We start from the raw sequence: 16584 nt of genomic DNA on the forward strand, positions 1-16584 counted from the left end.
TGTAAACGTGTTTGCCAATCCACAGCCTAAATGTTTGCAGGAATGTTTTATCAGTAAGTCACAAAGAAAAATTTACTCTGTACTCTGTCTTCCAGCTGTTTTGCTAAATCTCTGTAATAATATTAAGTAACAATATCTACCGGTCCCCGGTAAGGCATGGCATCGTGATCTTGGGAAAATTTCAATACCATTGTTTTATTTGATTTTCATATCCATCCTGTCAGGCTTCCACAACACGGAACACAACCATGAATTAGCATTAAATTCAGAGTTGGTCTAATCCCTAGAGTGCTTCTTTTCATAGCATGCAACATGAACTACTAGTTAACAGCCCTGAGATTTCCCAGCTCCTGGGTGTGTGTCTGCCTGGAAACCCCACTGGAGATGGTCTGACAGATAGACTGCTCTGTACACTGACTGCTCAATGAACCCATCAGCAGTCACGGCTGTGGTATTATAATTCAAGTTGGCTGCCAAGCATCATTATTAGAACAATATCAAGACTAAAGCTGTTTTTTCTCAAGTCATAGGAGACCAGTGATTCCCAAATTCATCTCAAAGCAGGTGCTAAAACACCTGTAATCAATGCCTATCTTCCTAATAGACTAGTAATGGGGCCAAAGAAGTGCTTACTTTGGAAAAATATATAAACGCACATGACAGTTTGCATTTATTGCTTATAAAAACTCCCTGCCCAGCCCAATATGAGTACTATTATGTTGATTAATATGTGGGTAATTGCCGTTCAATGGATAGGAGTCACTTAGGGTGATGGCCCTCCAGTACTAAATCTCAAAGTACCGAAAGAAAATGGCTTTGTTGAGATAGTCAACATTTTACTTTTATGGACACCCCTACAATATTTTGGTTTGTCCATTGCTAAACTAAGGCTTTGTCTATGCTACAAGCTAGGGGTATGATTCCCCTGCTCATGTATACATACTCACGCTAGCTCTTATTGCGTATAAATAGCAGTGCAGCCACAGGAGCACTGGTAGCAGCAACAGAAGCATGGCTGAGCTATGCAGAGTACAAACCTGCCTGAAACCCCTGGCTATGTACTTCAGCCAGCTCAGCCATGCCTCTACTGCCGGTAAGGTTGCTGCCACGGTTACACCGCTATCTATGCTCAATGGGAGTTAGCTTGAGTGAATGTACATGAGCAGGAGAATAATCACATCTCTAGCCTGTAGTGCAGTCACAGTCGTACAGGCTGAAGATAATGTGTCTTAGGAGTTTTTGAAGTATGGTGATGTTTTCATTCCTCACAATCAGACAGTCAGATTTTTTCATCTATTTATCTGTTTATATGGTCCTAATAACCATACTAGGACTATCCAGTGATTAAAAAAATTAATTGTGATTAATCACGCTGTTAAAACAATAATAGAATATCATTTATTTAAATATTTTGGATGTTTTCTACATTTTCAAATATATTGATTTCAATTACAACACAGAATCCAAAGTGTACAGTGCTCACTTCGTATTTATTTTTATTACAAGTTTTTGGACTGTAAAAAACAAAAGAAATGTATTAGGTAAATTGAAAAATACTAAGTACTGTAGTGCAATCTCTTTATAATGAAAGTTGAACTTACAAATGTAGAATTATGTTAAAAAAAACCCATGCATTCAAAAATTAAACACTGTAAAATTTTAGAGCCTGCAAGTCCACTCAGTCCTACTTCTTTTTCAGACAATCACTCAGACAAACTACTTTGTTTACATTTGCAGTAGATAATGCTGCCCACTTCTGGTTTACAGTGTTACCTGAAAGTGAGAACAGGCATTCTCATGGCACTGTTGTAGCTGGCATTGCAAGATATTTAGTGCCAGATGTGCCAAAGATTGCTATGTCCCTTCATGCTTCAACCACCATTCCATGGAACATGCATCCATGCTGATGACGGGTTCTGCTTGATAACAATCCAAAGCAGTGCAGACCAACATATGTTCATTTTCATTATCTGAGTCAGATGCCACCAGCAGAAGGTTGATTTTCTGTAGTTTCCGCATTGGAGTGTTGCTCTTTTAAGACTTCTGAAAGCATGCTCCACACCTCATCCCGCTCAGATTTTGGAAAGCTCTTCAGATTCTTAAACCTTGGGTCGAGTGCTGTAGCTATCTTTAGAAATCTCACATTGGTACCTTCTTTGTGTTTTGTCAAATCTGCTGTGAAAGTGTTCTTAAAATGAACAACATGTGCTGGGTCATCCTCAGAGCCTGCTATAACATGAATATATATGGCAGATTGTGGGTAAAACAGAGCAGGGGCATACAATTCTCCCCCAAGGAGTTCAATTACAAATTTCATTAACACATTTTTTTTAACAAGCGTCATCAGCATGGAAGCATGTCCTCTGCTGGTCAATGGTGGCCGAAGCATGAAGGGGCACACGAATGTTTAGCATATCTGGCATGTAAATACCTTCCAATGCTGGCTACAAAAGTGCCTTGCAAATGCTTGTTCTCACTTTCTGGTGACATTGTAAATAAGAAGAGGGCAGCATTATCTCCTGCAAATGTAAACAAATTTGTTTGTCTTAGGGATCAAGAAGTAGGACTGAGTGGACTTGTAGGCTCTGAAGTTTTACATTATTTTGTTTTTGAGTGCAGTTATGTAACAAACAAAAATCTACATTTGTAAGTTTCACTTTCATGACAAAGAGATTGCACTACAGTACTTGTATGAGGTGAGTTGAAAAATACTTTCTTTTGTTTATCATTTTTACAGTGCAAATATTTGTAATAAAAAATAACATACACTTTGATTTCAATTACAACACAGGATACAATATATATGAAAATGTAGAAAAATATCCAAAATATGTAATAAATTTCAATTGGTATTTCTGTTGTTTAGCAGTTTTTTAAACCATGATTAATTTTTTTTTTAGTTAATTGTGTGACTTAACTGTGATTAATTGACAGCCCTAAACCATACCCAAGTGTTTTAAGATAGAAATAACCATGGCAGTGATAACCATATAAAGCACTTGCACATAACTATGATTTATATAAAGTAGGGGGGAAATAAACCCTGCAGCCTGATTTTAGAGAAAGAGTAAACATTTTGGTGGATATATTCCACCACACTTACTCTTGTTGAAGAACTCTTCCCACTGCAAGTTGTTTTGTCAACTTCAGTGGGACTGTTTGCCAAGAAACTGAGTTATCATGGGTAAGGGTAGGAAAATTTGGCCCTGAATCATTAAGAACCAGATTCTGATCACCTCTCTCACAATGAGCGGCATATTTCTCTACAAGCAGATCAATCAAAGACAATGGGGACTAGGTGTGGAGTAAGGTATTAGTCAATGTAAGGCAATCAGAATCTGGCTGTAAGTTAGCTGATGGTAAAGTAAAAAATCATTTTTTTTAGAAAGTGAACCCTTGCCAAGGCATTTGGAGGAACTGTACAACATAACATGAACAAATTACTAAACAATATGAACATAGTATAAAAACACCCTTTTAATACTCACACATATAAAGCAAACAAAGGGTGGGGGGCAATCTTATAAATAAAAGTGGGGAAGAAAAGGAAGGGAAAGGTAATCAATATTGGAGCCAACAATTTTATATATATATATATATATATATATATATATATATATATAGTTTTAGATGCTTTTTAAAAGTGGAGCAAGATGAACCAAGACACATGTCAGAGGGGAGATGAGTTTCAAACCCCAGTGCACATCACAGCAAAGATGAAGGGCGAAATCCTAGCTTCATTGAAGTTAAGGGCAAAACTTCCACTGACTTCAATAAAGGCCAGCATTTCACCTGAGATCTCCTGCTGATTTTGAGATATGAAGATTGGAGATGTGCAAGCACAGATACCCAGAAGTACAAGGAATATAGACATGACACACTACAAGCTTTAAAACCAGTAGTGCCAACTTACTCCACTTTATAGGCAGCTGCTTACATGAATGCAGGGAGAGCATAATATGCTCACAATTGTTCAAACCAGAGAATAGTTATTTGGCTATGTTCTTGAACATACTATAACCATCGGAACAGCACTGCCGGAAGCCCCACTAAGAGGGAATTACAATAAGCAAGCGTTGTGAGCTCCAGAGCATGTCTCACTGTTATGATACAGTTATGGGATAATTAAGTGGATAGCCTGAACACATTGTGCAATTAGAAAAGTCACCTGTTTACCATGTCCAACACCTGGGAGATTTTCATGGAAAAGGTATATTCAAAATGCTTTCCTTCTATTAAAAACATTCAGAAAATGTATTTTAAAATTACCAGCATTCCTGCCTGTGCCAAAAGAAACCCACAAAAGCTTAAAAATTTTCACTGATTTCTGGTCACTGGTATTTTACTGATGAATACCATTACCTAGTGATGGAAAAAACAGCATGAATCTTTGGCCAAGCCTTGGGATGATATTTCTATCAAGTGTGATTACATGGATGCTTTGCCCCCCCTACAAGTAGGAAGTCCTGGGAATCTCATGAGAGAGTTGTTTCAGTTATTTTTTCCAGCGCAGTTGTGCATATAAAAGAGATTAGGAAAAATGGGTTATGGATCATCTACATGTTTTACCCGGAGTATGGCCCGGGTCCTGCAAGGAGACCTTTAGTCTCACATGTGTTGATTTCAGTGGGTCACCATGCCAGCACAGGGGGTCTCCCTTTGCAGAGCCCCTTGCAGGACTGGTGCCGGGGTGCCCTAAACTTCCACTGCTCTTGAAGTTTGCCACTTGTTGCTGTAGCATTAGCCACATGCCCAATAAACAATGGCAGTGTATGCTGGACTTGTGCTTCACACCGATAAGTGTGCATGCACCCCTTGTAACAGAGGAGTCTATTACATTTGTTTCTGAAGAGAGGGGTGGCACTTTCTAAAACACTTAGAGCCAAACCCTCCTGTCCTTATTCTATCTTTCCTCTGGCAAAACTCCCACTGATTCCAGGAGCAGGTTTACTTGAATGAGGTTTATAGAATTTGGCTCACAGAAATTAGATATGGTTTACGTTCGAATTATAAACCAAACAAAGCAACAGCACTCAGAACTGTATATAAAGTATTGCGTATTTTGGGCCAAAATTTACCTCGTTTATGTGGCTTCTGTCACCATGCACCATGGTGAAAACACCACAAATATATGCTTACTGTGTCATCTTTTGCTGGAGACACTGAGAACTAATGTTGCCCCCAAAATAGCGGCACTCATCAGGAATGGGGTGAGACAATGACAGCCAGAAATCAGCTGGCTCAGCACATCCCTGCAGGAATCATTTTTGTTTGGATTCCTTTGCAGCTCAGAACTTAATCTAAATTTGCTCCCCCCCCCCCACACACACACAGCAGAAAACCTCAAGAGGGGGTGAGGTTAACAGCAATCCTGCCTGCTCTCCCTATGGGTAATTGATCTCTGTGGCACCAGGGGAGAGCCTAGCACAGGGGACTGTCAATTACACAGAGAAATAAAAAGGAAAATCAGAAGTTCTTTTAGGTGCATGGTGACTAAATACCACATTAGGCATTTCACTGGCAATTAATGAGCAGCTGGGTGAAGAGCCTTGAGCCCTCATATGCTCCAGCCAGTCATTAACTGCCAGGAAAAGCTTTTTCCTTTCCCCACATTGGTTATTATTTTAAAAATAATGTATACAAAGAACACAACGATTATTATTTTTAAATTACCTAGTGATTATATATATTAATCATGAGGTCTCTGTTGTTACCGCCTCTACTATTGTTAGTGGTACATCTAGGGAGAGCGTGCGGGAATAGCAAGACAAAGAAGCAGGATTAGATGTTGAAACCAAAGAGCCACAGAAGGGCTTGCAGGAAAATAAGCATTTTGAGTAAAACACAATATACTGCCCAACATAATGCAATAAGGAAAGTTCACTTGAAATGTGTTTATCACTAACACCTGTGAGAAGGTGGAGAGAGAGCAGGGGAGTGCGCACACAGGCCATTACCTGTAGCCCTGTTTTTCATCCAGAGCTGGTAAAGTTCATGTTTGTGTAACTCTACTACACAGAAACCGCAACTCACTCAACAGTTAGTTGTCTTCTCATGCTTATCATTTTTTTCTTCTATAAATGGTTCCCTATCTCTGACTTGAGAAGATAGCGCTATGTAGGTTGTTCTGGTAAAAAGAATATCTGTTTCTCTAAGGAATTAAAGGTACTGCTATATATAAAAATGTCTCTTTTCAGCCAATTCAGCTGCTCTTTTAACTCAATAATGGAGCACTCATCTGGGAATAGTAGAGAACTTTTAAAACAGGGAAGCTTACATCTATTCATTAGTGCCACCTTCCCTCCAGCTGTAATGTGCTCACCCCCCCCCCCCGATGATCCAGTTCATTTAAAATGAGTCCCAGTTGTCATGGAACCTGTCCTCTCATCTGATGTGCTACAATATGACTGTAGCCCGTCTTCAAAAGGACTCCTTTTCATTCCCAGGGTGTTTCTGTAGGGTGATGAAGAGTCATCAGTTTCTTTCCGCTCCCTCTTGCAAGGCAGATTCTTCCACTCCATTAACATGGTAGAATAGGATGACAGACTGGCATCAAAGTCACAGTGAATCAAAACTGAGACTTCATCATCATCGTACAGTTCCTCTCACAGTCTCCATTTCCCCTCTATATTTGTCTTCAAAGTTCTAGAGGAGGTTATGCAAATTGTAGAAGAAATACTTAATACAGTTTTCCATTTCTAGTCTTTTGCTGAAGCCACTGTAAATAAATGCATATGAAAAAGTGTATGATACTTCAGATAACAAAATGACTGTATGCGCAGGGATAAATTAGCAAAGATTTAAAGAAGTATACAGAGAATTGTGTGAATATTTTACAAAAGCTGCGGTAGGCACTGCTTTAGTAAAAGGTAAAAGGCAACTTCCATGGTAACACCCCTCTTTTTTTCAGTGGCTCACATCCTTCTCCATTTTATATTTTTCAGGCTGAATCTTTCCATGTTCCAAATTATCTCCCGGATATAATCTACAGAAGAGTACTCTGGAGGAAGACATCTCAGAGTTTCCGCTCATGAATTTCCCTCTTATTGTTTCTTCAAGGAGAGTAGAGGCAGGGTTTTTCCTAGTGCAGGCCTCACCCTAAACCCGGTGGATTTCCAGGGCTCCTTTGGAAGTTCAGACCATTTGTGTGGTGACCTCATGCCTATGCACCAGCTTGGGCTCCTGGCTGCTTCCCTGGTTCCTGCCATCACAGCATTAAAGGACTGGAAGATGTATAATGTCCATCCTTCTAGGTCTATTCACTTCTCCCACCAGGATTCTCAGTCTCCATTCCCTCCCATTGTGAATGGGGCACTGTTTGGATCTGGACAATGAGGGGGGTGGTGCTGCAGAGATGGCAGATCACCTTGTTGAAGACAGCAATCAGATGGGGATGAAGAGGGAGAGGAATCCACACAGATGAACTCTTCTTTGCATGAACTTCCAATTAGACAAGTGCTTGGTCTCTGCTCAAAGACTTCTTTTTTTTAAGTTTCATCAAAATCCATTCAGATGTTTTTGAATTCTTCATGGGTAAAATAAAATTTACACTTGTCCCATTTGTTCCAGTCAGAAATGTTGTGAATTTACAACTCAACAATGGCTGAATGATTTTGTTCTTACATGGCTTGTTTTGCAGTTCATGGAGATCTGAGAAATTGTTTTAATAGTTTAAGTTATGAGCACAGACAGGGTCCCCCCTTCCCACCCAATATGTGGAACAGAATTTTCTACTGGGTTTCTTTGTTCAATCTACAATTTGAAATGGTATGGACACACATGCAGAGCTGTCTTTGCTCTTTGCATTTTTTAATCAATCTAAAGAAGCTTCAACACTTTTGGAGGTGCTGCAAAACACTTCAATTTCATTTAAAAAGCAACAGTTTTACTGTTCCATGAACCTTTAGGAAGTTTGGGACATTGTAAAATCTTCCTTATAGTCACCATATGCTACAAGTCCATTTCAAAGCAGTAGGGAGGGAAAACCAAGACAGGTTTTAGTCCAAAATGTAGGCCAAATTCACTTTTCAACACTTCAAAGTTTACCCTTCTCATGATAAATATAAACTGAATATTTTCTTGCTTTGTTTTGTGAATATCACTCAGTCAACAGAATGAAACTTGCTGTGATTTCAATTAAACACTAACAGCTCTCCCCTGTCTATTTTACAATGTAACATACATTAAAAAAAAAAAAAAGATGGACACCAAGACTGTCCCTAATTGTGAAAGATAACCAAAATATTTAGCCCAAATTCCTCTGTCCAACATGAACCTGATATCCAGTCATCATTATTGTAAATTATGTACAGCACAGCTGCTGAATCAGCAAACTAAGCTTATAGGAACTGCTACTATATATTGCTCCCTCCCTATTTGTTGTATACCTATTACTTCATATTTCAAGTATAAATAAATATGTCCAATGTGGAAAATATTGTCCACTGCTGTGGGACCTAATGATTTAAAGTGAAGTGTGCTACTGGTTTGAATCAGACATGCAGAAGGGACTGTAATGTACAATGTCATTGTCATATGCCATTTTCCTAAGAAAAACATGATTAAAAGCCCATTTTTGCATGTATAATTTCCCTTGGTTTTTTAAAGACTAATTCATATTAACATTGTAGTGTTTCTTCTTCAGTAATTTGCATTGCTATTTTGATTCACTTCACTTTGACATCATCATGGTGTCCCAATAGACTTTCCAAATATAGCCTTATGAACTTCTTACTAAATACAGAATTATCAGAAATAATATGCAACACATGAGAAAGTAATTACTCATGTTTTTGTTAATTATCACATTTAAAAGTCTTTGTTCGGTCATGTTTCACTTTGATAAATATAATATCCTCTACAAAATAAAAACTTAGTTTTCTCAAACATTTTTGTTTCCAGCAGCACAAACATTAAAAACATGCAGGTATCTTCTAATCCCATCTCTTATTCCTTGCCCACTGCTCACCTTCCACTATCTAGTAATAGTTTTCTTCTTGTAAACAATATGTGCTTAAGTTTTCTAATTCTACATACATAAAATATTAAATAGGAGACTTTCCAGTGAATTCAACCAGCTTTGGATAAAACAATGTACACATATATCAAAACGTATGTGTTTATAGTTTAAAAGTAGAAAATTAGACAGGACAGTGAAGAGGTGACAGAAATATGGGGGAAGGACAGTAAAGTGGGAGGGACATTGGTCTGCGGGGGCTGTTAGTGGAAAAGGGGTCTATGGGAAGTCCAGGAAAGTATCACCTCATATATACCTTAAGATGATGTATTGGAAAGGAGTTCTCCCAAAAGTCTTACAAAGTTAACAGGAGAGCAATTCCCTTCCCGCAGATTAGGGAAGTTCAGAAGAGACACACTGAAAGTGGGTCCTTGTGACAGCTCAACCATTGAATTATTCAATCAAGAGACTGGCTGAGCTGTAGGGTAGTCCTTTTGATGAGGGATGTTTTCATTGTCAACTTCCCCACAAGCAACTTATCCTGCAAAAATCCATGCAGAACCCATTCTACAACAAAGAAAATTGATGCCAAAGTGTTTGCAAAAACTAAAAGTTTTGCAGATTTTAGCATGAATGATTGTTCTTCCAAAAATTCACATCAGAAATGCATTCTTTGGTATTTCTTGAGTGCACTATGAGTCACTGCTTAAGATAACAGCAGAACAGAGCAGAACCCAGAAGAGGAATTTTTGGGGGCGCACTAGTAATGAAGGATAAGATGAACTGGCTTGGTTGCACAAAGTAGGATTGGGGGTGAGTTAGCCTAACAGCTGGACCTTAAGAACACTTGAGTCAGAGAGCAACCATCCAGTCACCCCCTAAAATCCAAGCGGGAGGGGGGTCAGTCAGGCCTAGACACCTCTCCCCCATGCCGAGGAGATCTGCAACCAGATAAAGAGGAGACAGGGCCTGTGGAGGAAACAGAGCTTTGAATTGCAACTATGCAATTTTAAATAACTGTTGATCGGATCACCACTCTGACATGGTAATACTGTACTCACACAGGAGTAGGGAAAGAAAGCAAAAGAAAGTCAATGAAGTTTTTTCCGTCAAGCATGTGGGTGAAACCCAGTAAATCCCAAGGGATGTGGGGGAAGGGGCACTGCAGCATTGCAGTGGTAGCACTGTCTCCCTGCAGCAGCTCTGCCGAGGGTCTTTGGCAATTCAGTCCCATTGGAGCTCCACCGCAAAGAACTCCTCTGACCACAGCTGCTATTGGAACCCTGCATCAGGAGAGTGAGGCCACAAGGACACAACATAGCCCCTATGCTATTGAAATTCAAAAGTGAAAGTCAATTCAGTCTTAGACTGCAGCCCTGCTAATATGATTTAAGCGCTGCAGAGTTGTGAAATACAGACAGTGCTACTCTTAAGCATACTTGATGTCCTGCTCCCATCTCAAACCCCAGCACCACCCTGGTGCAGGGACCCTTCACAGTGGGTGTGCAGCAGCTCTTTCTACACAGCCCCAGTGCAGGACCTCAGTGGTGTGGAGGGCTTTAATTTCATAATTAAAATGAAATTAAAAGGTTAATTTCAGCCTAGGTTTGGAAATATTCTCTTCCTGTTTTCACATACTGTAATCCTGTTATGTAACAAAATGAGTCTGTTTTCACCCTTTCCCCTCCCCCATGTGAGCCATATGGCCATTTGCTGAGCATCACAAGACAATAAGTGATGACAGCTGAGGGGTTTTTCTTGTTGTGCTATACACAATAAATCACTAAGGGATTTAGAGAACACTCAGGTAACAAATATATAGAAATTCATTCAGCCAGACTTTTTGATCAAATTGTTAACACCATTTAACTTTACAGTTCATTTTAAAATATGTTTTTGCCCTAGTAGCAATATATATTTAATGGTATTTTTATGACTATTTTTATAAATTCATAAAATTATGCCATTCAACTAAAGACACCAATAAATAAAGTAGCAATTTCTTAGTGAGCAGAATAAGACCTCCATTAACCAAATATTGGAGAGATTGTTATACATGCTTTAAAATGAATAAAAACTTATCCACCACTTAGCTGACAAAATAAAAAACCTACTGTCACAGATCTGGTTGGGCTCCTCCTGCTGGCAGTTTACCACATTGCTGTGAAGGCATTCAGACACTGAATTCCGGTGTGCTATGTTTCCCTGCATTTCAGTAGGCTACAGCACTGTTTCCTGCTTTGGCCTCTCTGGCACATTTCCTGGGCATCACCTTTCAGTCTGTTACCCCTTCATGGAAATGGGGTCCCAGAAACCCACTTGCCTTAAGCCCCCAGGACAAGATGCCCCAATAGCTTAAAAACACCTGCCCCCAAATCGTCACCTGAAGATGTGGACTTTATTTCCCTCTTCAAGAGGCCATGTGGTAGGTATAGCATATACCAACAATGAAATTTTCGGAAATAGTTTGGCAAAAAAAATTGCAATTTCTTTGAACCCAAAACTATCTGAGAGTTTGTTTTGGTCAATTATTATTATTATTATTATTTGAAACTTAGCTGCCATTCACAAAATGGATAGATGAGGAAGCAGACAACCTTCCTCATAACCTTAGAACCTGTGGTCCAGGCACTCGCCTGGGATGTGGGGCTCTCAGGATCAATTCCCTCCTCTGTCTGATGTGGAGAAGGGATTGGAACTTGGGTCATGCACATTGCAGGAGAGTGCCTTGAGCATTGGGTTGTAGGGTATTCTGTGGTGGGTGTCTCTCAATCTCTTCGATTGAAGCCACTGTGTGGTATATTAATAATGTATTATGCATTGAGGAATTTGACCTTGGGTCTCCCACATCCTAGGTGAGTGCCCTAACCACTAAGTTATAGGGCCATATTCTCTCTCTCTCTGGTCCAATGACTATTCATCAACATTCATAGTGGCAGAATAGCAACACACAGACACTTTGCATAGAAGTCTAGCACATTATTGCTCTTCACTTAAATCACATTTGAAACACAAATCTATACAAAAAGAATAAACCTTTCATGCACTTCCTGCAGTTTTCTCACCACTCCAAAGCATTCTCTGGGCTGGGGTAAGGGTCTTTTGTGGGATCCAGGGTCCATCCCCCTGCAGCTGCATTACTTGAGTTTTGAAACACCTCTCTCCTTGGGTCAGCTTGCTTCCCCTGATTTTGTCTAGTTTGTCCCCTTCTTTCCTCCTGCCTCAACTTCCTGAGTGTCTCTATGAGTCTTCTCCTGGAAGTCCTTTTATAATCTTTTGTTTTTGTCACCCGTGTCTTTTTCCTGATTTGGTATCTTTCCACTTCCCCCTTCCCTTCAGTCAGGAGGAGGAAATATATTCTCCCAGCTCATGCAAACTCATTGACCTGAGGTACTTTCCCTTGGATAGATGGTCATTGAGTTCTAATGACCCACTTTTGTCTCTGATCATTCATGACACAGCAATTTTCATAGTAACAACTTTGTAACAACAACCAGGATTCATAAGTTGTACAGACAGATTCACAAAATCACCATGTCTACCATATTTGCACAAGAGGCCTATGTGTCAGTTAATTATGTTCTGTTTATTTTCCTACAAAATGATTGTACTTGTTCTGATTTGTAGGGTTGACTTTGATATATACAAGTGTATATTTACTGAGCTGTTCAAAGGTACATATAGGCTATATAATGAACTTTATCATTGGAACGTCTGTGTTTTTTATTTTACTTTTACATCTGCATACATCTGGAACCTCAGTATTATGTACTGTAATTGCCATGAAAATACTGATATTGACATTTGAAAGTAATAAACTACAGATAAATAAAGCAAACCAATATTATCTTGGTATTATTTAGGACAGGAAATGTGTGTATTGAGGTGATAATACTAATGGGTCTCACACAGTAAATGTCAATGTTATCATGGCAACCACTCTATGTAATTCTGAAGTTGAATAGTGTAATGTTAAAATGCTATAGTTTGGGCCTGATCCAGCTTTCAGTCAAGACATGGAACTCTTCCACTGACTTTAATGGGAACTGAATTGTGTACTTTAAGAGCAAGCACTGCAATGGAGCACAACGTACAATATAGAGGAACCTGCAGAAATGACCCCTCACTTTTATTTTTCATTCTTTGTTCCATTTTCTCCAACATTCTAATTGCTTGTTAGACAATTCAAGATTTCACGGTGACAAGACAGGAACATAAAGCATCTGTCATTTCTTCATAGACCATAACATAGTTCCAAGCTGATTATCCAATGCCAAACTATGCAGACCAGATTTTTACTGACCTTAGTTCTATCCCAGTGAACTTCTGTTTGTCTAGTTGCTATTCATGCTGTTACTCACTTTAGGTCACAAAGCAGCAATAACTCTGCAGAATCCAAATACATTCTCCCTGTTATAAAGAAAGAGAAAAGGACAGTTTTGTTAGGACATCAAAATGTACTACTTATCATAGGAGGTACAGCACGGTGCTCAATAGGCAACATGAACCATTTAAATAAAGACAAAAGAATAAACAAGACATACCTTTTCACATATCCAACATTTTGCATAAATCAACTCTCTGCCCAACTTTTCACCTCTAATATAAGGGTGAAACAAAACAAAAAACCCTTTTTTTTTTACTTGACAAAGGTAACTATGAACATTAATATTCACTGACCTAGGGAGACAATAGGTATTTCATGGAGGTATGTCAGTCTCTCATCAGTGGGCCCTTGACTGGCATACCCGAAAAGAAAGGTGTCTCAGGTCCAAACCCTCAAAGTTCAAGGGTATCTCCTAAATACAACATTGCTGTTTTGGTTCAGCTCCAGTATTTCTGCTAGGGATGGGAAATAATTTTAGACATTATGCAATAATTAAATTGCTGCTGTCTCTTGGGAAGAATATTTTATATGCTTTAAAAAAAAAACCCAGATAGCCAATTTGGTTTTCTCTTGCACTTTCTGGTTCACACCAACAGTCAAATTGCTCAAAAAAGACATAAAAACTTAAGAAAGGAAGTTCACTAATGCCTTATTAAAAGTCATGGAGAATTGAATAGCTAAGAAACCATTAGAGTCTTACAGAAATTGCTCTAGAATCCTAGAGCTACCTTTGTACTCCCTCATGTCCAAGGGGAGCCAGAGGCCAATTTGTCCCTCCCCCGCAGGTAATTTAATTTTCCTAGGAGCATTCGATCTGCACAGGAGAGCCAGAGTACATTATACTCCATGCTTATGTCCTCACAACCCTGACACACCATGAACACCATCCGGGGACTCCTTCATGCAAGGTGAATCCCTACCTGCTTTCCAGCCCCCTAGTTTTTGATAAAGAAATATATCCTTTCTATAGAAATTTCAACCCATTCTATAAATTTTGAGAGAATAATATCCCTGCTATGGAATTCTACAGTTTGTTTTAAAGGTCATCATCATTCTCTATTAACTTCCCCAGAACTTAACTGTGGTAAATGAAGAGAGGGGGTAGCTCCCTTTTATGGACACCCAGCCAGCCAGTAGCTATCGAATCCCTCTTAGTAGCTGTTCTCTACTTGCTCTACCTGTAAGGGGTTAAAAAGTCTCACTGTGATGCACAGGTAAAAAGAAGTGAGTGGGCACCTGGCCAAAAGAGCAAATGGGAAGGCTAGAACTTTTTAAAATTGAACAAAGACTCCCTTTTGTCTGTTTGCTGTTGTTCTTGGGGAGAGGCAGACAGGGAGCAGTTATGCTGTGAGAAGCTTAGGCCAGATACGAAAAATCATTGCACAGACAATCCAGGAAGATTTTGGAAAGTGTAGGGGACAATTTCCTGGTGCAAGTGCTGGAGGAACCAACTAGGGGCAGAGCTCTTCTTGACCTGCTGCTCACAAACTGGGAAGAATTAGTAAGAGAAGCAAAAGTGGATGGGAACCTGGGAGGCAGTGACCATGAGATGGTCAAGTTAAGGATCCTGACACAGGGAAGAAAGGAAAGCCGCAGAATACGGACCCTGGACTTCAGAAAAGCAGACTTTGACTTCCTCAGGGAACTGATAGGCAGGATCCCATGGGAGAATAACATGAGGGGGAAAGGAGTCCAGGAGAGTTGGCTGTATTTTAAAGAATCCTTATTGAGGTTACAGGGACAAACCATCCCGATGTGTAGAAAGAATAGTAAATATGGCAGGCGACCAGCTTGGCTTAACAGTGAAATCCTTGCTGATCTTAAACACAAAAAAGAAGCTTACAAGAAGTGGAAGATTGGACAAATGACCAGGGAAGAGTATAAAAATATTTCTTGGGCATGTAGGAGTGAAATCAGGAAGGCCAAATCACACCCGGAGTTGCAGCTAGCAAGAGATGTTAAGAGTAACAAGAAGGGTTTCTTCAGGTATGTTAGCAACAAGAAGAAAGTCAAGGAAAGTGTGGGCCCCTTACTGAATGACGGAGGCAACCTAGTGACCGTGGATGTGGAAAAAGCTAATGTACTCAATGCTTTTTTTGCCTCTGTCTTCACGAACAAGGTCAGCTCCCAGACTACTGCACTGGGCAACAAGCATGGGGAGGAGGTGACCAGCCCTCTGTGGAGAAAGAAGTGGTTTGGGACTATTTAGAAAAGCTGGACGAGCACAAATCCATGGGGCCGGATGCGCTGCATCCGAGAGTGCTAAAGGAGTTGGCGGATGTGATTGCAGAGCCATTGGCCATTACGTTTGAAAACTAATGGCGATCGGGGGAAGTCCCGGATGACTGGAAAAAGGCTAATGTAGTGCCCATCTTTAAAAAAGGGAAGAAGGAGGATCCTGGGAACTACAGGCCAGTCAGCCTCACCTCAGTCCCTGGAAAAATCATGGAGCAGGTCCTCAAGGAATCAATTCTGAAGCACTTAGAGGAGAGGAAAGTGATCAGGAACAGTCAGCATGGATTCACCAAGGGCAAGTCATGCCTGACTAATCTAATTGCCTTCTATGACGAGATAACTGGCTCTGTGGATGAGGGGAAAGCAGTGGACTTGTTGTTCCTTGACTTTAGCAAAGCTTTCGACGCAGTCTCCCACAGTATTCTTGCCAGCAAGTTAAAGAAGTATGGACTGGATGAATGGACTATAAGGTGGATAGAAAGTTGGCTAGATTGTCGGGCTCAACGGGTAGTGATTACTGGCTCCATGTCTAGTTGGCAGCTGGTATCAAGTGGAGTGCCCCAAAGGGTCGGTCCTCGGGCCGGTTTTGTTCAATAGCTTCATAAATGATCTGGAGGATGGTGTGGATTGCACCCTCAGCAAGTTTGCAGATGACACTAAACTGGGAGGAGAGGTAGATACACTGGAGGGTAGGGATAGGATACAGAAGGCCCTAGACAAATTAGTGGATTGGGCCAAAAGAAATCTGATGAGGTTCAACAAGGACAAGTTCAGAGTCCTGCACTTAGGACGGAAAAATCCCATGCACCGCTACAGACTAGGGAACGAATGGCTAGGCAGCAGTTCTGCAGAAAAGGACCTAGGGGTGACAGTGGACGAGAAGCTGGATATGAGTCAACAGTGTGCCCTTGTTGCCAAGAAGGCCAATGGCATTTTGGGATGTATAAGTAGGGGCATTGCCAGCAGATCGAGGGACGTGATCGTTCCCCTCTATTCGACATTGTTG

General features: G+C 40.2%; 1 long non-coding RNA gene across 1 annotated transcript in view; it reads right to left on the reverse strand.

Annotated features, from left to right (window-relative positions):
- The window catches only part of LOC141996050 (uncharacterized), a 367928-nt gene that overhangs the window by 238408 nt on the left and 112936 nt on the right, over window positions 1-16584 (reverse strand). Inside the window, exon 2 of the long non-coding RNA XR_012641471.1 lies at window positions 13260-13366. This is a non-coding gene — a long non-coding RNA (uncharacterized LOC141996050). The remainder of the gene's footprint in view (window positions 1-13259; window positions 13367-16584) is intronic.

The sequence above is a fragment of the Natator depressus genome, chromosome 11 (assembly GCF_965152275.1).
Source record: "Natator depressus isolate rNatDep1 chromosome 11, rNatDep2.hap1, whole genome shotgun sequence".
Classification (NCBI taxonomy): Eukaryota; Metazoa; Chordata; order Testudines; family Cheloniidae; genus Natator; species Natator depressus.